The sequence below is a fragment of the Triticum aestivum genome, chromosome 6B (genome assembly GCF_018294505.1).
Source record: "Triticum aestivum cultivar Chinese Spring chromosome 6B, IWGSC CS RefSeq v2.1, whole genome shotgun sequence".
NCBI classification, from domain to species: Eukaryota; Viridiplantae; Streptophyta; class Magnoliopsida; order Poales; family Poaceae; genus Triticum; species Triticum aestivum.
The window spans coordinates 74,743,948-74,765,207 of record NC_057810.1 but is presented as its reverse complement, the minus strand read 5'-3'; positions in this window follow the sequence as shown (position 1 = coordinate 74,765,207).

Below are 21,260 nucleotides of genomic sequence, written 5' to 3'. Positions count from 1 at the left end.
GGTGCATCCTCTCGTTTCTAGGCATGTCCGGTAGGGACATGCGGACAGCTGCCACGCACGCTCCTGGCCAGCCTGGCCCACCCAAAGCCCCTCCATCGCCCGCGTACGCTTCCTGCCCGAAACGGTCAGCGCCGCTCCAAAGAATCGGTGCCGCATTCATGCCCGGGCAGAGCGGAGGCGACCTCTCACTCGCGCAAGAGTGATGGTTGCTTCGTCCGTCCAACTTAATGATGGGTCTATGTGATTTGATGGCTCATTGGTCTTTATTACTGAGGTGGTAGGACTGCTGGATGTCCCACGCTTTCGGCGAAAGGAGGTACTACTACTACTAGATTACAATTTTCTCCATTCTTACAGCGGAGGAGTGCAAGAGCAGTGAAAACACGCAGGCTCAGTGATTACATGGCCCACCTCACACTACCACCGTGCGACAACTAACTCTTTACATAGTACTCCCTCTGTTCCTAAATATTACTAGATGAGTCCCCGGGCGTTGCCGCAGAATAGCCGTATATATCTCTGCGCAAAATTATCGATTTCATAGAACTAAAAAAACTCTATAACCGCATGACAAATGTGGTAGCCAAACTAAATAAACTCCCATCATCATTTAGATCATCCCACATAAGGAAAAAAGATCAGCCAACTCCTACTGCATAATGGGATTATATTTTTATTTTTGACATGTTAATGGGACTTAAAAGCTCACTTACATGCATGCTACCGGTGCATGCTTGCATGCAGACATGTTGATGTGATTTAAAACCCACTCACATGCATGTGCCATGGTATTTCTACATGCTTGCATGTGGCTTAGTGCGGAGCCTCTCAACGTCTAGATCAGACGGCTATTATGGACTGATTTACTTCATCTAACGGCTACATCAATTTTGATGATGTGGCTCAAGGAGAGGATAGAGAATTCCTAGTAGTGGGGGCTAGCTATTACTAGTAGATAAGTCTTTGTAGAGATTCCACTAGGTGAACTACATACGGAACAAAATTAATGAATCTACACTTAAAATGCATCTATATACATCCGCATGTGGTTCATGGTGAAATCTCTACAAAGACTTATATTTAGGAACGGAGGAAGTACTAGTATAGTGCGTACTGTAATTTATCAGCAAGATAAATTTGTACAATGCTATGAAGCTTCCAGCTTCTGTTACATGTATCTTGCGTCCAAGGTTGCCCGTTGCAACATTTCATCAAATACAAAGGAGACTAACATGCATGCTATTGCATCTCAATGATTGACAAATCATAGAAAATATGTACTCCCTTCGTTCCAAAATAAGTGTCTCAACTTTGTGCAAACTTTAGTACAAAGTTGTACTACTACTAAAGTTGACACTTATTTTGGAACAGAGGTAGCTAAAGAAAAAAAGATCCATGCAGTCCCTAGCCCTTGAACCGTGAACCCTGACAGGCTTCAATTTTCTGGCAATGTTCGAGCTTCCTAATAAATGAAGTTTGCAACCTTTTGACCAACGGATCTTTTGTGCAGTTTCACCAAAATCGAGATGAGCATCCCTGTGGCAAAGAAATTGAAGAAGCATGATTAGAATAAGATTACTGGGACTAGTTGATGCAACATAAACTCATCACAAATACAGTACGTAGAAGCCAGTAGAGGTATGTGTGGGGCAAAGAAGTAGAAAAATATCCACAGGGAGTGATATGGGCAGCTGGAGCAGTGGTGCGAGCCGGCTGTTAAGGGAGTTGTACCTGAGGGACGTAGCTCAACCTTGAGGAGGGCGGCGGGAGGCCCCAACTGCCCACGTCGCGGCAGTGAGCAAGGGACGAGGGCAACCTCACCGGCTTTGTGAGATAGAACGGCGGGGACCCCTGATCGGGACGTGTCGATAGTGGGTTTTCGCCGTTGGCGACTGCCACCGCATCTACATTAAGCATCCACCCCTTCCCCAAGCGGACGTGATCTGCCGGGATGTTAGAGATGTGGTCACAGTCGTTTTGTGCGAGAGAGTGTGAAGAGAGCAACCCCAGCAAGCAACCGTGTAGGCTGGCCCGTCCTGACTATGTATATAGTGGAGCGGTTTCCTTTTCTCTCCATATGAACCTATCATATTGCGTACGTGCCACTGAAGAAAAAAATTTATTTATAAATGACGTGGCACCTACTACTCATTCTCCAATAACCTTGCGCTTGGCATCTCCAAAATATTAACATTGCGATTGGCTCTTCCCCTCTTCGGGAAGTCAAGCAATAATGGTAGTGCAGTATATATCGTTCTGGCTATATGAGATCGAATGAATTGCTGCACGTCCATCGTCTGGGCGACGGTCGAGGGGCGAGGGAGAGTGCTACATACAGAGCAAAATGAGTGAATCTACACTCTAAAATACGTCTATATACATCGGTGTTTGGAGTATGTACTAGTAGTTCATATTAAAATCTACTAAAGGACATATATATTCCAAACAATATGATATAATCTCTATAACCAAGGTACTAGGGACGAGGAGTAAACGGAGGGAGTAGTAAATTTTTCTCCTCGTCCTACGAGCCACCGCGCGCATGGGTGAGGGAGCGGGTGCAAGGCGGAGCAAGCTTCACGTCATCCTGCGAGCCACCGCGCCTGTGGGCAGGGGATACGGCGTACTAAGCAAGCTTCTCCTCATTCTGCGAGTTGACGGGACACATCAAAAGTACTCCAGTGTATAGAGCCTTGCCTCTAAGGTAGGCCCCACATGGTTTGCCTCTTTTTTTAACATAACACGTCAAGTCGCAATTTGTTTGTTCACCCGTGGTAGACGATCCTCCCTCCACCAAGTGGGCAACTAGTACACGTGCCAAATTACCATGTGGGCTGCCTTTTTCGTACAGAAATGAGCTCCATCGTGTACCCGCGCGGGTGTGGTTGGGAAAGAGACGGGAGTACGTGCGCCGTGCATGCACCTCTTCTCTTCGTGCACGTTCCCCCACCTACGTGGGTGTGTGAGAGAGATACAAACTGCATTCATGAGTGTTTTTTGTTTTGGGGTGGGGGTGGGGGTGGGGTGGGGGTTGATTTCGTTAATTATTTGTGGGAATATGTGTCGATGACATCTCAAACAAAATTTTGCATGTAATGTGTGTGAAATGGAGGCCTATCCATATCATACATAGAGGGTTGGGCCATCCACGAGAAGAGAGGGAGGGGTCATAGCTATCGATAGAGTCGAAGAGAGGATCAAGTGGGTGGGTGCAAGATCGATGAAGAGAGCCATCGAAATTGTGTGTGTGTGCAAGTCAAAGATATAGGGTGACTGGCCTACCGGAACATTAGAGGTCACATGTCAAGTTTGTGTGTGGCAGGGAGACATGACTAGGGCGCTCGATGTACCGGTGTGTGGGGGGAGGGGTAGGCAGAGGCCTAACTATAGAGGTAGAACGACTCATATATGTGTTGAGAAGGAGAGACCCAACTATGTCTTGAGGGAGATTGGTCGACATCCATACATAACTGAAGGACGGGAAATATGATGGGACAGAGAGAGAGAGATGAGAGAGAGAGGGAGCGAGAGGGACGGAGAGGGAGGGAGAGGGGTAGAGTGCTGGATGGGTGATGGAGTTGCTTCTCGAAGATGGTGGGAGAGGCCTACTAGACAAACTGAGGGTGGAACTGCAATGTTATCAATAAGAGTGGGGATGTGCTTCTGTGTGTGCCTGTGCGTGATAGATCTGTCGGGACGCATACATGGATGATGAAGGGGAACCATGTGTTTGGTAAGCAAACCTAACTAGATCAGTAGATCAATTGTTGTTTGTCAGAGGAAGGGAGAGACACAACTAATGAGGTAGATCGATCGACATGTGGGTAAAAAGGAGTTATAAGGATGTAGCTAGCTATATGTATAGCGAGAGATCGGTCGGTGTATGTCCATTTGTTAGAGGCAAATAAGTCCCAGCGAGACGGATAGATAGAGAGAATGGAGCTAGGAGGTGGTGCGAGAGGCCCAACTACTAGCTAGATAGGGGGAGGAGTGTGCGGTTGTGAGATCGATGAAAAGAGGGGCGAGAGTTTACACGTGCGTCTGACCGTATGAGAGACACGAGGCAAGGACACATAAAGGAGGAGATTGTAGGTGTGTGTGTATGTTGTAGGGAGGCATCGCTGGAGAGGTTTATCGATCGGTGTGTGTCGGAGAGGAGTTGTGGAGACTCTGGGAGAACGACCTAAAGAAAAAAATGAATGTGCCCGGTGGATAGAATGCCGAGGGAGGGGGAGGGCGAGGAGGGCGTGTGCATGCACAAGAGAAAGTTAGTGCTAGCTACAAAGGTTAGAGGATTGTGTGGGTGTAAGAGACTAACAAAGATCATAATTTGATATGTAAGCGGATTCATATATTTGAATAGGAGATCATAGTGTTTTAAACATTGCATGCATGAATATAGCGGTGATACATGTGTTGTGCACATGTTATACCATAATGTGATATGCATGGCGTTTGCAACTCACAACTAAATGCCGAACAATCTAAACCATACTATACATCAAACAATCTCACATTTTATTTGAATTTGTGATAATGTGTGGCGATTGCAGCTTACAACTAAATATCGAACAATCTAAACAATACTATATATCCAACATTCTCACATTTTATTTGAATTCGTGGTAATGTGTGGTGTTTTCAACTCACATCTAAATACTTGTAGGTGTACGGGCGGGGCACCATACATAATGTGATAAACACATTATACATATGAGACATGGTTTAGATTGTGAAGATCTAGCTAGAGCTAGAAATGTAATGTGATTTGAAATCAAAATAAAGTGGATTCAAAAAATCTAGTTCGAGTTCATATAGTACACATAGTTCATATGTAACTCGAGACTAATCATGTGGTGTGCTGTGAAGATAATACACAAACGATGGTTTAACTTGACAATAATGATGATTGTAGACCTTATTAAAATAGAGAAACGAATTCAAATGCTTTGACTTCACAACAATCATTACTGTAGATCTTATTCAAATAGAGAAACGAATTCAAATTTAGTTCATATTGAAGCGGTAGTATATACGTTTGGAATGCACTAAAACGTTCATTTGAGTAGTAGGTTGCATGCATTATACACGTAGCGAAATATTTTAATTGAACATAACATGAATTCAAAGTTTTGAATGACATTTGTAGTGTGCATTGATTTGGTACAGTACATGTTAGGCTTCTCCGGAAATTTGAACCTGTGCCTTGTTAGCCCGAAATATTTAAGATATATCTTTGTCTTGTTGTGCTCCGACAACTCCCTCCATCTCAACCTGCGCCTTGCTATTCCGAAATTACAACGCGCGCGAAAACTCCCACCTCCTGTGAAATCCCGACATGCGAAATGCCCGTGGTACCCCTGAACCGAAAGAACCGCCTCAAATCGGTGGGGGTACTTTCGTAACTTACCCCACATTTCGGACAAGCGCATCTCTAAGCCATGGTTCCCCACTGCCATCCCATCCTCCCACCCATTCGTACACCGAGGTCGCGAAAACCCACAATGAAACCCCACACCCTGCTCCGTCCGCCACCCAGCCGGAGCCTCTTCCCCGACGACGTCGTCCACAGCAACACCTTGACGTCCATCATCCACCGTATCGGATGAGGATCCGTCGTCGATCTCATCGTCCCGCCGGTTCAGCCACCCCGTCCTCCACCTCCAAGGAGCTGCCCCAACGTTCCCCTCGTCTTTTGCGCCACCTCCATTCCCACACCACTGTCTTCACCTGCACCATCGGAAGAGCATCATCATCACCATTTCCTCGGATGAAGCTGCGGCCTAATCGGCGCCACCAAAGAGGTTGTACACTAATCACCACATTTTCTTCTTGATTCGATCTCACGGTGCTGCTGGCGCTCGGTCCCGAGCCAACACGGCGCGGCTCCATCCACGGCGGCGTTGCCGGCCACTTCCTCCACGGCGTCGCTCCCTCGGCGGCGACGTCCACATCAGTAGGAGCTGCTGCTGATTTAGCTCTCGCTCGCGCTGCTACTCTGCTCTTGCTCTCGGTCCCCTTCCTGGTCTGCTCTTGCTATTGCTCTTGCTCGCACTGCTGCTCTCGCTCTTGCTCTTACTTGCGATGCTGCTCCGATTTAGCTACACTTCAGTCGACTGAATCGACTTTTGGGTCAGTCGATTTTCAGGGGGTGGGGGGCTCACCGGGGTGAAGGAAGAACCAGCCGCAGCGGGGAGGGGGGCTCACCGGAGAGGTACCCCACTATCTATCTTAGGGTTCAGGGTGGGGGCGGTGGTCACCGGCGGTGGCGGGGCATTAGCGGGGCGGTGGCGTGGGGATCGCCGGAGAAAAAGCTCGGCAGGGGGGCCTAGAGGGATGGCTGGGGCGGCGGGGAACCGGCGGTGGGCAGTGTTTTCGGGGCGGGTGGGGCGGCGCACCGCGGGCGGCGGGGGGCTATTGTTTGGCCGGTGGTGGCTGATGGCTCAGTGGGGTGGAGGTTGAAGATGAACCGCGGGCCCTTGATTTTGTCTCCAACGGCTGCAAAATCGACTGACCAGAGATGAAAAAGTCAGTCGACCGACGTGTAGCCTCACCTTGCTAGTGTGTTCGGTTCGGACAGCAAAATTCAGTTTCGACAGCAAAATTCAGTTTCGATAGTTAAGTTCAGTTTTGACAGTTAAGTTCAGAGATTGTGACACTCCAAAAATTTTCATTTTTGGTTTTCAGCAAAATTTCTTGTTTGGTTTGAAGGAGGCTATTTAAAATCTTTTAAAAACACTATTCCCCTCAAATATTTTCTTTTTTTGATAAAATCTTTTTGGGGTTATCCTCAACCTTGATGGTTGTCTTTGAAGGTTCTTCTTTCGTGTTAAATCACCACAATTATTGTTGAAAGTTACCCATTTAAAAAGAAATCCTTAGGGTTTTGGTTTATCCCTTTTTATTCCAACCACCGTCTTTCACCATGTCTCATATTAAATATTTTACCAAAAACACCTCCCTCCACTTTGGGCCAAGTCTAGTAGCCAACCCTGGCAAGGGCAACCCATTTTTGGATTTTATTCCATTTATTTCATCCCCAAAATTATTTATGTCTTTATTTTTGGACCTAGGTGGTTTACAAAGGAAGTATCTATTTCCCTTTGAGTTTTGATCTCAAACCAACTCCTCAGGATAGTCCCTAGCACCCCCAACCTAGATCCATCAAGATCCACTCTTCCACAGTTCAAAATTTTCAAGTTTTGCTCACTGCAAGTTTGGACCAGATTCTTCAAGTTTGGTGAAATTCATATTTTTCTTCTTCCAAAAATTCTACCAAAAATCAGGCAGCCCCCAGGTGCAATGAGAGGCCACTTCACCAAATATCAGCTCCAGATAAATTCTCCACATGCTAAATTCATTTCATCGAACACCTGGCCTGCACTGTTACTATGCATGTTCAGAAATTCAGTGTTTCAGTCGACAGGCAGTGTCGTTTTCTTCAGAGTCTTGGCGTCGATCTCACCAGTGCACGCTGGCGCCTTGCACACTGCTCCTCCTTCTTATCCATAGCACCACACACTCTCTTGGACGAGAGCAGGTGTCAGTGGCGGCATGCCTCACCGACGCCGGCAGCTTCTGCGGTGGCAGAGCCACCCGTGGCGGCCAGCGGGAGCTAGCGCCAGCTTTCTGCGCCGTCCGGCTCCGCCCAAACCACCTGTCACATCCCTGGCCTTGCTATGCACTTGGGCTAGCTTGGTTGCTGCATCATGTCTAAATTTCTTTTAAACTTGAAATGGGGATGACAAACCCTAGCACTAAATAAAATGCAATTAGGATCAAAATAAAAATATTTTCAATGAACCCAGAATGCCCTTTAGAAAAGTTCATTATTTTTGTTAAAGGTGAAAACCTCTGCCAAAAATGATGCACATATTTTTAGGCCATTCTGGATTTTTGAATTAAATCCTATTGTATTTGACTTTGGGCATTTAAATACTATAAATAATTTAAATGTTCAAATAAATGTTGGAAATTGTTAAGGATCACTGAAATAATTCAGAAAGCACCCATAATTGTTTCCAGGATTTTATGAAATGGTTTGGTATTATTACTAAATCAAAACAAATAGCAAAAACTAGAAAACAGAAAGTAATAGGAAAACAAGAGAGAGAGGAAGCCTACCTGGGCCACCTACCTGCAGCCCACCTAGCGCCCCACCTGGCCCAGCAATGCGGCTGAGGCCTAGCCCAGCTCCCCACCGTCTTCAAACTCTGCCAGTAGGCAGAGGTGTGTCGACGCGCCCGCGCCCGAGCACCACCTCCTGCTTCCACCTCCTGCTGCCCCCTCATCGCCCTGGACTCCCTCCACGACGCCACGCGACCCCCGACGCTCTCTCACTCTCTGGTTCTCTCTCCCCCTTGCTCCTCTGCTTTCTCTCCCCATGGCCGAGCATGCCCACCGCCGCCGACGTGCACCACCGCGGCCACGGCCATCCCCGAGCCGCCCCGAGCTATCCTCGAGCTCCACCCCCTCGCTCCCTACCTCCTCACCGAGCCACACGACCGGAAGGGCCCCGAAGCGCCGCCCCGATGCTTTTCTCCTCCTCGGCCGCCGGAGATCCGCCTCGCCGCCCCGCTCGCCCCGATGCTTCCCCGAGCTCGCCGTTCACCTCGTCGCAACCGCCGTGAGCTCCTGCTCCTGCTCCCCCTCTCCGCTCCCTCTCTCGCACGCCGTAGCTCCCGCACCACATCCAACCGCACGCGCCGCCGCCCGCACTCGTCGCCGGTGATGCTCCGGTGACCATTTGGTCCCGGGCATGCGCCCAACGCGCTCCCCGCATCGCGTAGAGCCTCCGTGGCACCTCGCCGCGCTCGTTTGCGCACCGCAGCCCCATCCCCACTTGCACCTGAGCTTCGGCCGCTGCCGAGCTCGTCGCCGGCACCACTCCGGCCACTCCCCGGCCGCGCCACCACCACAGTTGGATGCGGACGAGCGTCCGCATCCCGAAGCTGTGCTCCGCACGCCAAACCGAGCCCTGTGGGCAAAACCCGAGGCTCGCCACCGCGGCTGGCCTCGCCGGCGTCAAGCCGCCGGTGGGTTTGACCCACTTTGACCACGGCGGGACCCCCCCCCCTCTGTTAATTAGGTTAGGATTAGTGTTAACTAAAAATTAGTTAGACTAATTACACTGACACGCGGGACCCACTGTCAGGTTTGACCGGACAGTGACCTATTGACCTGCTGACGTCACTATGAGGTCATGCTGACGCAATAATTCCTTTCTGGAATTTAAATAAATCTTAAATGATTTATTATTTTCAGAAAATGTTTAAAACTTCTAAAAATCATATAAATTCAACCGTAGCTCAGAATGAAATAATTTATATATGAAAAATGATCAGAAAAATATGAAGAATCTGTTTATGCCATGATCATGCATATTTGAACTAGTTAACCTCACTGAATAGGATGAATCATGATTAGGGTAATTTGTGAAAGAACATTTGGAGTTGGAGTTTAACCTTGTTTGAATTCCACTTCAATTAATTTGGCTTACAGCTGCATTAGCTCAAAACACCAGCATATTGCCATGTCATTATCATGCATCATATTGTTGCATCGCATTGATTGTGTTCTTTCTTGTTTGCCGGTAATTGTCCCCTCTCAGTAGACGACGTTCCGATGATTGTTCGATGACACCGATGAAGAACTATATTATCTTCAGAAGTGCCAGGCAAGCAAAACCCCCTTGTTCATTCCGATAAAATCCCACTCTCCCGCTCCTGCTCTCTTTTACTGCATTAGGACAACAACGACATATTTGTTACTTGCTGCGGTAGCTGAACCCCTTTATCCTTTGCATGACCTGTCATTGCCACAGTAAATAGATGAAACCCACTAGCATGAGTAGGAGTTGTTTGAGCCCTGTTGTGCCTACTCATTCATGCTTGTTTGTCATGCCTGCTACTGCTTAGAGTTGAGTCAGGTCTGATTCATCGGGGATGAATCAGAGGTGTGTGAACATGCCCTACCGTTGAGAGCTAAGTGTGTGAACGCGATTTGGTAAAGGTAGCGGTGAGAGGCCATGTAGGAGTACATGGTGGGTTGTCTCATTGCAGCCGTCTTCAGGAACTGAGTTCTGTGTTTGAGATCCATGACCAATTACTACCACACATTGGGTTCCGGTAACTCGACCCCTCTCGACTTATTAATCAACATGATCTCTGTCCAGGAGTTGCAACTAGTTTCTGGTGTTTGTAGGTAGTGTTAGTAGTCCACCAAGTGGCACCCGGTACAGGTGGGCTTGGGACAGACTAGGCACAGTGGCCCGGTGTACCAAGTGGCACCCGGATGGTGGACTTGGGAACCCTGCACACATCGTTTGGGGCCGTGAGTGACACCCCGGCCGGATCTCCTTGCGGATGGAACCCGAATAGGCGATAAACCTGGACGAGAGACTTGTTTGGTTAGTCAGGTCGTGGCCGACTCCCTCGGCCGGCTTCCGCTTGAAGGTTGCCGAGGTACATGACGTGTACAGGGCGATAAGTGGCGGGAGCGTGTGTGAAGAAGTACACCCCTACAGGGTTATCATTATCTATTCGAATAGCCGGATTCCTCGAATATGGAAACTTGGACCCCTTGCATAGTTCATAGACAAGTGAAAGTGGATACTCTAAAATACGCAAGATAAGCGTGAGTGCTATGGATGGCGTTCTCGTAGGGAAACGGGAGAGGATCCATAGTGGGGTATTGATATGGTGAATATGTGGACTCGTGTGCGCCACCTCAAAAGAGTTACTTGCAGTCGTAGTTTAGGATAGCCACCGAGTCAAAGCTGGCTTGCTGCAGTCAAACCCCACCATCCTCTTTGTTGATAATGATGCATATGTAGTTAGTTCTGATGTAAGTCTTGCTGGGTACATTTGTACTCACGTTGCTTAATTTATGTTTTTGCAGAGAGACTTCAGTCTCACTAGTAGTTCCACGTGGACTTCGACGTTTAGCTTGTTACCTCAGCTACGATCTTGTGCCCTCGGCAGGATCTGGTAGATAGTCAGGCTTCTCAGCCTTTTTCATTTGTAGATGTCTGTACTCAGACATGTTAAGCTTCCGCTTGTGTTTTGACTTGTATGCTCTGAGTGTTGGGTCATGAGACCCATGTTTGTAATATCTCGCTCCTCGGAGCCTATTGAATAAATACTTGAGTCGCAGAGTCATGTTGTGATGCCATGTGGTATTTGCACATATCGAGCATATTGTGTGTATGTTATTGAAATGCTTGGTATGTGTGGGATCTAACTATCTAGTTGTTTATCTTTAGTAGCCTCTCTTACCGGGAAATGTCTCCTAGTGTTTCCATTGAGCCTTGGTAGCTTGCTACTGCTCTGGAACACTTAGGCTGGCCGGCATGTGTCCTTCTTTGTTCCAGTGTCTGTCCCTTCGGGGAAATGTCACGCATTGAGTACCGGAGTCCTGTTAGCCCGCTACAGCCTAGTTTATCGGAGTCCTGCTAGCCCAGAGCTACAGCCCGGACCCACTTGCTGATGACCGACACGTTCGATGCTGGGTCATGGATGCCTGTCCCTGTAAGTTTGTGCCACTTTGGGTTTACGACTAGCCATGTCAGCCCGGGCTCCTTATCATATGGATGCTAGCGACACTATCATATACGTGTGCCAAAAGGCACAGACGGTCCCGGAAAAAGGTAAGGCGACACCCGTGGGAATACCGTGCGTGAGGCCGCAAAGTGATATGAGGTGTTACATGCTAGATCGATGTGGCATTGAGTCGGGGTCCTGACAGCGTTGGTATCAGAGCTTGACTGCCTGTAGGATTACCAAGCCAAACTGGTCGAGGTTGAGTCTAGAAATTCTTTAGTTATATAAGGGAATTGATTGTGGGATGGAACGTAAGGCTCTTTTTACTCCTTATACCTTATGCCCTTCTGATCTGAGTCATCTTATCTTTCCTACGGGGTTAAGGAACTAGGCTTTCTCTTCTTTCTATCAGGATCACCTGTTACTAATCCGTAGACTTATAAGACTGTTGGATTTAAGCTTGAGTTCAGCTCCTACGACTTTTGTATGTTAACTGTTGATCTCGAAACCTTGGTATTGTGCTTCTGAGTGGCTATGCCACCATTTTTGTAGCATATCTCAAATCTTTTCTGAGCATTTACAGCCGTTATGTTGTCCGAGTCATCCCAGGTTTCTAAATAATCTAATGCAATTGCAAAATCCTTTCCCTCTGTTGGTGTCCATTCGGTCAGAATAAGCACACTAATCGCCGGTTGAGGTACTCTGTTGCCTCGGTATATATGTTGGAGCTACTATTATGACCTAGGAGTTTCAGGGAGTCACCTAGTAAGCTAGCCATGATTTGTGTCCCAGTGTGATGATTCTGGCCTTTCTTCTTGAAAGCATCCCGTGATGCCACTTAGTAGTAGGTATTCTACTTTTGGGTTTCTGAACCCGAGATTCACTCTACTTACTTCATGTTGATAGTGTTTGCTAGTTCCTTTAGGATATTAGTAACTTTGCGATAGTCCTCGAGGTCCGTGGTATTTCCTTCTTCCAAATACTATGAACCACTTATGGCAGAAGTTTGTTGGATCAAAAGATCACAACAAGAGTGCTCTTGATGAGTTCTCCATTCCACATTGTGAGTCTGCCAGTCCTACCTCTCTGCATGGGTTATCCGGAAGAAACATGTTGAACTCATTCGACATGCTAATCTATGCATCCATAACTCAGAAAATTATATGTTCTTTGAGTTGTCCCTCTTAGTTGTCTTCCGACCCTCGTCTATCAATTGATAGTCAAGAGTATGCGTGCATTCGTTTATCGATGCCTATTACTCTTGTGGTCCGTCAAGCCATTCCATTCAGGATGACTAGGAGAAACAAACTCCAGTACCTCATCCATATTCAGGATTGGGTCAAAGCAGTTGTACTCCGCAGATCAAATACTAATCCAGTTTTTGTTCTGTTCCACCCTGGAGTGTTACCATCTTTATATTAAGATTATCATGGGAATGACACACCATCCTATGAATTCTTGATTTAGTGATACTCTCGCCATCGTTATTCATTCCTCGGTTTCGTGTTGTCGCAACCGGAATGCCGACAAGTGAACTATGATGTGTGAAGTCAATACTCCTAGCAACCGTGTTGCTTGGTAGTTAAAGGACAATAATTTCATTCTTAGTGTGTTGGTTCTTGAATCATCATTCTAAGATAGATTGTGCTACCTAGTCCTTATTGTTGGTGCACCTTTCGATCGGTGAGTTAGGATTTCGTCAATCCCTCGCTCATTTGATCATGTCATCTTGCCCTCAAAAGCAAGATTGTTCTCGAGCTTAGTAACATAACGGTGGTTCGTAATTTTCCGAATATCTTCTTGGAAGTATTACCAGGTTGTCACCTGACCGCTATGTTGAGTTCGTGATCAAGTTGGTTTCTTGTGAACCACCCTTTCTCCAAGAATCTGTGTTGGATATCCCGGAGCTAGTTGGTTAAGCTAGACAACAACTTGGAGAATTGGAAGATAAAAGCTTGCCTAACTTAGTTCGTTCCAAAGGGATATTCTTGTGTAGTGTGTGTTGAAGAAAGATGATATCTTCATCGATTGGTCCCTGTGATCAGTTGCTGGAACTATTGTCTTATCAATCCTTGATTTGAGTGTGGGCTATCGTCAAATCAAATCAGTACCAACGATGCTCGTAATGTTGTCTTACTCGTGGTTGATCCCTTGAGCATATACCATTACATCCTTTGGTATGACCAATACTATCACCGTGTTCACATGATGGTGGAAGTCCGGTGATATGGAAATTCCGATGAGTTGTTGTTGAGCCCATCAGCAGCATTTTGTCTCCCCCATGAGTCATGTTGAACATCAACCTAGTGTTGGAAACTTGTGTAAGCATTTCTTCGTGTTTCTTTTATGAAGCATATGTTTGGATGAAGGTAGTGACTTCCTTTAATTCATGTGCATTTGATGTAAGTTGCCGCCGTGAATTCGAGAAAGTTTGTTTTTGCTCCTCTGGAATCATCCCAAGTCAGTCATGCATGTGCGAAGTATTCTATGGTCTGATAGACTGATCATCCTCATTCCATATGTATTCCCTAGCACATCAAGCCACTGATTGATTTGTTCAAGGAGAAGGAGTTCCTTCTTAAGAGCAAGACTTATGCAAGGACTTCGATATCCTCGATGATGGTTTCCCTCCTGAACTCAGTAGTGTTTTATTATAAGACTACTGTGTGGTCATGCTTGTCTCGGACAACATGTTCACATGTGTAGCAGAACCAGCTCATGTTTTGGAGCTTGCTGTCGTAGTTCATTTCCCGAGAATCTCGCAATGTCATTTCGTCGATTTGTGTTGCAAACTTTCATTTTTCTTCCTAGACTCGATGAGTCTGGAATATCCTGGCACCAACCAGATCTGAATCTCACGCAGATATGATGGTTGGAACATTTCCCAAGAACTATAATATCGGTCCCTCGATAACCGGTAAAGTGGATGTCGTGGCCAACACACCTAGCCGGAAGACCTATTATTGTAGTATCTTGTTTGAGGAAGTTGGCCACCTCCCCATAAGGACTTCGTAGGATTTACTCCCTAGTTATGCCTTATGATTTTTGTGTTTCTGAAGTCCGACCTTTACTTGATGTTCTAGATACCAGACCATTTCAAGGAATGGGATACGCTAGTACATCAAGGAGAACATTAGAAGTGGAGTGCTAAATGTCTCTCGGTCGATCATCCAGGTTTTGTTTCCTTAGCCTCGCTAAGGAAAAATCTTAGAAAGTGTTATCTTCCTTTGCATCTGCATCATCCATCATCATTCATCATGGTAGCAAGTTGTGTTGCCAGGATCCTTGACACGGATATTGGTAAAATCTTGATGATTATGGAAATGCTCAAGTTCTTGAGAGCACGCACAAGCGCTAGGTGTTATCATCGACACTAATGGGATGCTCTCAGTTTCCTCGGCAATGCTATGACCTTTTCAAACAGTGAATTCACTCTCTATTGTTGGGTTCTTCCCCAGTTACCAGAATCATTCCCTGCATTTGCATTTTGTTCCCAGCTTGCATCGCCAATGTGCCATTCTACCATGGGTCTCTTCCATTTCCGGTGGTAAGCAAATTCATCCATTACGTTGTCTTCAACAAGGTAATCCACATCATCCAAGTCCGAGTATGCCATTCTACCGACCCCCTCCAAACGATCGCTCGAGAATTGCCTTAGGCTGGTTTAAAGAGTTTCAATGATCTCTGAATCAAAGGTAATTCTTTTTGCCACTTAAGGGGATATATCTACGAGTCACCATCCCTAAGGTGCCTCGTTGTGGTATCATGGCAACTCAACTCCTCGCTGCGCTGACAACCGTTTACCACCCTGTTAAGTGTGGAATTGTAGTCTACCTGGTAAACCTCCGTCATTTGTTCCACTCCTTTCCGCTAGAGGTGTGCTTCGTCTCTCAGCTCAAGAGATGCTGCTATGTCTCATTCCGTGAGTTAATCCTGAGTTGTTCGACCTTCGAGAAGAATGATTCTTTTAGGGTCTTTCCTTCCTCTTGTTGTCATGATAGTTGGAGTTCTCAGAGCAAGACTTCGAGACAATGATGGTGAACGAATCAACGTTCAGTTGAAGTGCAACCTGGATCGTGAAGATTGTGCTAGTTTGTGTTCCCCCTTTACCTTACCCTACGCTTGAATCTCGGGATGAGATTTTTGTTTAGTGGGGGTGAGTTGTCACATCCCTGGCCTTGCTATGCACTTGGGCTAGCTTGGTTGCTGCATCATGTCTAAATTTCTTTTAAACTTGAAATGGGGATGACAAACCCTAGCACTAAATAAAATGCAATTAGGATCAAAATAAAAATATTTTCAATGAACCCAGAATGCCCTTTAGAAAAGTTCATTATTTTTGTTAAAGGTGAAAACCTCTGCCAAAAATGATGCACATATTTTTAGGCCATTCTGGATTTTTGAATTAAATCCTATTGTATTTGACTTTGGGCATTTAAATACTATAAATAATTTAAATGTTCAAATAAATGTTGGAAATTGTTAAGGGTCACTGAAATAATTCAGAAAGCACCCATAATTGTTTCCAGGATTTTATGAAATGGTTTGGTATTATTACTAAATCAAAACAAATAGCAAAAACTAGAAAACAGAAAGTAATAGGAAAACAAGAGAGAGAGGAAGCCTACCTGGGCCACCTACCTGCAGCCCACCTAGCGCCCCACCTGGCCCAGCAATGCGGCTGAGGCCCAGCCCAGCTCCCCACCGTCTTCAACCTCTGCCAGTAGGCAGAGGCGTGTCGACGCGCCCGCGCCCGAGCACCACCTCCTGCTTCCACCTCCTGCTGCCCCCTCATCGCCCTGGACTCCCTCCGCGACGCCACACGACCCCCGACGCTCTCTCCCTCTCTGGTTCTCTCTCCCTCTTGCTCCTTTGCTTTCTCTCCCCATGGCCGAGCATGCCCACCGCCGCCGACGTGCACCACCGCGGCCACGGCCATCCCCGAGCCGCCCCGAGCTATCCTCGAGCTCTGCCACCTCGCTCCCTACCTCCTCACCAAGCCACACGACCGAAAGGGCCCCGAAGCGCCGCCCCGATGCTTTTCTCCTCCTCGGCCGCCGGAGATCCGCCTCGCCGCCCCGCTCGCCCCGATGCTTCCCCGAGCTCGCCGTTCGCCTCGTCGCAACCGCCGTGAGCTCCTGCTCCTGCTCCCCCTCTCCGCTCCCTCTCTCGCACGACGTAGCTGCCGCACCACATCCAACCGCACGCGCCGTCGCCCGCACTCGTCGCCGGTGATGCTTCGGTGACCATTTGGTCCCGGGCATGCGCCCAACGCGCTCCCCGCATCGCGTAGAGCCTCCGTGGCACCTCGCCGCGCTTGTTTGCGCACCGCAGCCCCATCCCCACTTGCACCCGAGCTTCGGCCGCCGCCGAGCTCGTCGCCGGCACCACTCCGGCCACTCCCCGGCCGCACCACCACCACAGTTGGATGCGGACGAGCGTCCACATCCCGAAGCTGTGCTCCGCACGCCAAACCGAGCCTTGTGGGCAAAACCCGAGGTTCGCCACCGCGGCTGGCCTCGCCGGCGTCAAGCCGCCGGTGGGTTTGACCCACTTTGACCACGGCGGGACCCCCCCCTGTGTCCATGACAGGTGGGGCCGGCCTGTTAATTAGGTTAGGATTAGTGTTAACTAAAAATTAGTTAGACTAATTACACTGACACGCGGGACCCACTGTCAGGTTTGACCGGATAGTGACCTGTTGACCTGCTGACGTCACTATAAGGTCATGCTGACGCAATAATTCCTTTCTGGAATTTAAATAAATCTTAAATGATTTATTATTTTCAGAAAATGTTTAAAACTTCTAAAAATCATATAAATTCAACCGTAGCTCAGAATGAAATAATTTATATATGAAAATGATCAGAAAAATATGAAGAATATGTTTATGCCATGATCATGCATATTTGAACAAGTTAACCTCATTGAATAGGATGAATCATGATTAGGGTAATTTGCGAAAGAACATTTGGAGTTGGAGTTTAACCTTGTTTGAATTCCACTTCAATTAATTTGGCTTACAGCTGCATTAGCTCAAAACACCAGCATATTGCCATGTCATTATCATGCATCATATTGTTGCATCGCATTGATTGTGTTCTTTCTTGTTTGCCGGTAATTGTCCCCTCTCAGTAGACGACATTCCGACGATTGTTCGATGACACCGATGAAGAACTATATTATCTTCAGAAGTGCCAGGCAAGCAAAACCCCCTTGTTCATTCTGATAAAATCCCACTCTCCCGCTCCTGCTCTCTTTTACTGCATTAGGACAACAACGACATATTTGTTACTTGTTGCGGTAGCTGAACCCCTTTATCCTTTGCATGACCTGTCATTGCCACAGTAAATAGATGAAACCCACTAGCATGAGTAGGAGTTGTTTGAGCCCTGTTGTGCCTACTCATTCATGCTTGTTTGTCATGCCTGCTACTGCTTAGAGTTGAGTCAGGTCTGATTCATCGGGGATGAATCAGAGGTGTGCGAACATGCCCTACCGTTGAGAGCTAAGTGTGTGAACACGATTTGGTAAAGGTAGTGGTGAGAGGCCATGTAGGAGTACATGGTGGGTTGTCTCATTGCAGCCGTCTTCAGGAACTGAGTTCTGTGTTTGTGATCCATGACCAGTTACTACCCCACATTGGGTTCCGGTAACTCAACCCCTCTCGACTTATTAATCAACATGATCTCTGTCCAGGAGTTGCAACTAGTTTCTGGTGTTTGTAGGTAGTGTTAGTAGTCTACCAAGTGGCACCCGGTACAGGTGGGCTTGGGACAGACTAGGCACAGTGGCCCGGTGTACCAAGTGGCACCCGGATGGTGGACTTGGGAACCCTGCACACATCATTTGGGGCCGTGAGCGACACGCCGGCCGGATCTCCTTGCGGATGGAACCCGAATAGGCGATAAACCTGGACGAGAGACTTGTTTGGTTAGTCAGGTCGTGGCCGACTCCCTCGGCCGGCTTCCGCTTGAAGGTTGCCGAGGTACATGACGTGTACAGGGCGATAAGTGGCGGGAGCGTGTGTGAAGAAGTACACCCCTACAGGGTTATCATTATCTATTCGAATAGCCGGATTCCTCGAATATGGAAACTTGGACCCCTTGCATAGTTCATAGACAAGTGAAAGTGGATACTCTAAAATACGCAAGATAAGCGTGAGTGTTATGGATGGCGTTCTCGTAGGGAAACGGGAGCGGATCCATAGTGGGGTATTGATATGGTGAATATGTGGACTCATGTGCGTCACCTCAAAAGAGTTACTTGCAGTCGTAGTTTAGGATAGCCACCGAGTCAAAGTTGGCTTGCTGCAGTCAAACCCCACCATCCCCTTTGTTGATAATGATGCATATGTAGTTAGTTCTGATGTAAGTCTTGCTGGGTACATTTGTACTCACGTTGCTTAATTTATGTTTTTGCAGAGAGATTTCAGTCTCACTAGTAGTTCCACGTGGACTTCGACGTTTAGCTTGTTACCTCAGCTACGATCTTGTGCCCTCGGCAGGATCTGGTAGATAGTCAGGCTTCTCAGCCTTTTTCATTTGTAGATGTCTGTACTCAGACATGTTAAGCTTCCGCTTGTGTTTTGACTTGTATGCTCTGAGTGTTGGGTCATGAGACCCATGTTTGTAATATCTCGCTCCTCGGAGCCTATTGAATAAATACTTGAGTCGTAGAGTCATGTTGTGATGCCATGTGGTATTTGCACATATCAAGCATATTGTGTGTTTGTTATTGAAATGCTTGGTATGTGTGGGATCTGACTATCTAGTTGTTTATCTTTAGTAGCCTCTCTTACCGGGAAATGTCTCCTAGTGTTTCCATTGAGCCTTGGTAGCTTGCTACTGCTCCGGAACACTTAGGCTGGCCGGCATGTGTCCTTCTTCATTCCAGTGTCTGTCCCTTCGGGGAAATGTCACGCATTGAGTACCGGAGTCCTGTTAGCCCGCTACAGCCCGGTTTACCGGAGTCCTGCTAGCCCAGAGCTGCAGCCCTGACCCACTTGCTGATGACTGACACATTCGATGCTGGGTCATGGATGCCTGTCCCTGTAAGTTTGTGCCACTTTGGGTTTACGACTAGCCATGTCAGCCCGGGCTCCTTATCATATGGATGCTAGCGACACTATCATATACGTGTGCCAAAAGGCGCAAACGGTCCCGGAAAAAGGTAAGGCGACACCCGTGGGAATACCGTGCGTGAGGCCGCAAAGTGATATGAGGTGTTACATGCTAGATCGATGTGGCATTGAGTCGGGGTCCTCCACCTGAGGCCTCCGCATGGCCGTCTACTTGCCAGCACACGCCGCAGCACCGTCGCCGTGGCCCGGCAAGCATAGGGCGCACTCTCCGCCGCTGGCGGGCCCGCGAAGCACAGTTCCGTCGAAACCACAAAGCAAGCCTAATTCAACCGAGGTTAGCGTCAAAATGAAACCAGTAGATCACCACGCTAATGCCCAGCCACCTAAACAACATGACCACCCACTGCCTCGCCGTAATCTTCGCCAGCATTATCCTGTTCGTGGGAACCGCCTCGGGACGGCTATAAATAAGCACCCTGAGCTCTCCTTCGACCAACACTACTCCCTCCACCTCACCAGAGCCCCACCAAGGCACCAGGAGGACCCCGAGGAGGTCTCCTTCTCCGTCTCCGGCCGCCCCGATCCGCCTCGGGCTCCAGCTCGATCCACTCAGGTGAGGCCACCCCCGCCTCCCAAACCACGTTAGCAGCCCTCTGGCGCACCCAGTACACTGACCCACGCCCCAATTTGAAGCTTGCAGCCCTCCCCAGCGAGATCCATCGACGCCCGAGCCGCCGTCCGCCGGAGTGAAGGCCACCGTCGACGTGGAGCTCGCCGATGACCAACTCCACCACCCACAGGTGCGGAAGAACCCAAGGGACCCGTAGGTACCACCCACTCTTCCTAACTCGCCGTGGATCGCTGTCGGCGACCACCGCAGCCTTCGGGCGCCGGCGCGCTCTGTTTTCTCCCTCCAAATTTCAAACCTGACGAGTGGGACCCCCTCGTCAGCCTCTCATTTCTATTCGAACCGTTTTCTCTGGAAAGCGACTTCGGGAAAAATACGCTTTCGGTCTGAAGCGTTTTTCTGGCTTTTTCTGTCCAGCCCCCTGGAAAGTTTCTGTTTCATTACAGACAAGTCCCTGGGCTAAAACTTTAATATCTTTTAAACCAAAGATGATTTTTGATTGATTCTTTTTCTGTCGCCTTTATCTTTCTGTCTAGTTTTTTATCATATTTATTTGAAAAATATTTGGAACACTTTTTGTGCACACACGGTATTTACGTTAGAACGTATTTTTCTTTATACAGTAGATACCGGAGGAGGTGACGGAACCGCGAACTTCACCGAGCTAGACTCCGACTACTCCGAACCAGGCAAGCATGTTTGAAACTTTGATATGATGAGGGTTTTGCATGTTTGCATTGGGTAGTTAGTTCATGGCATGTTTATATGCATTGCAGTAAGTGTTATATTGCATGCAGAGCTAATGCAAGTGAGCTTCGAAACTCCATATGATTTGATGTGAGTTTACATGATCATGTGGTGACATGAGAGGTGGTAAGATGGCAGTGTTGAAGCATGCCAGTCTTATGCCAAACCATTTAACTCCAGTGTCAACGTGGATCAAGTCACGTTACCATCCATTTCTTTTTGTGCTGCCACATGTTTTCTGAAAGAATATGGTTTAGTAAGT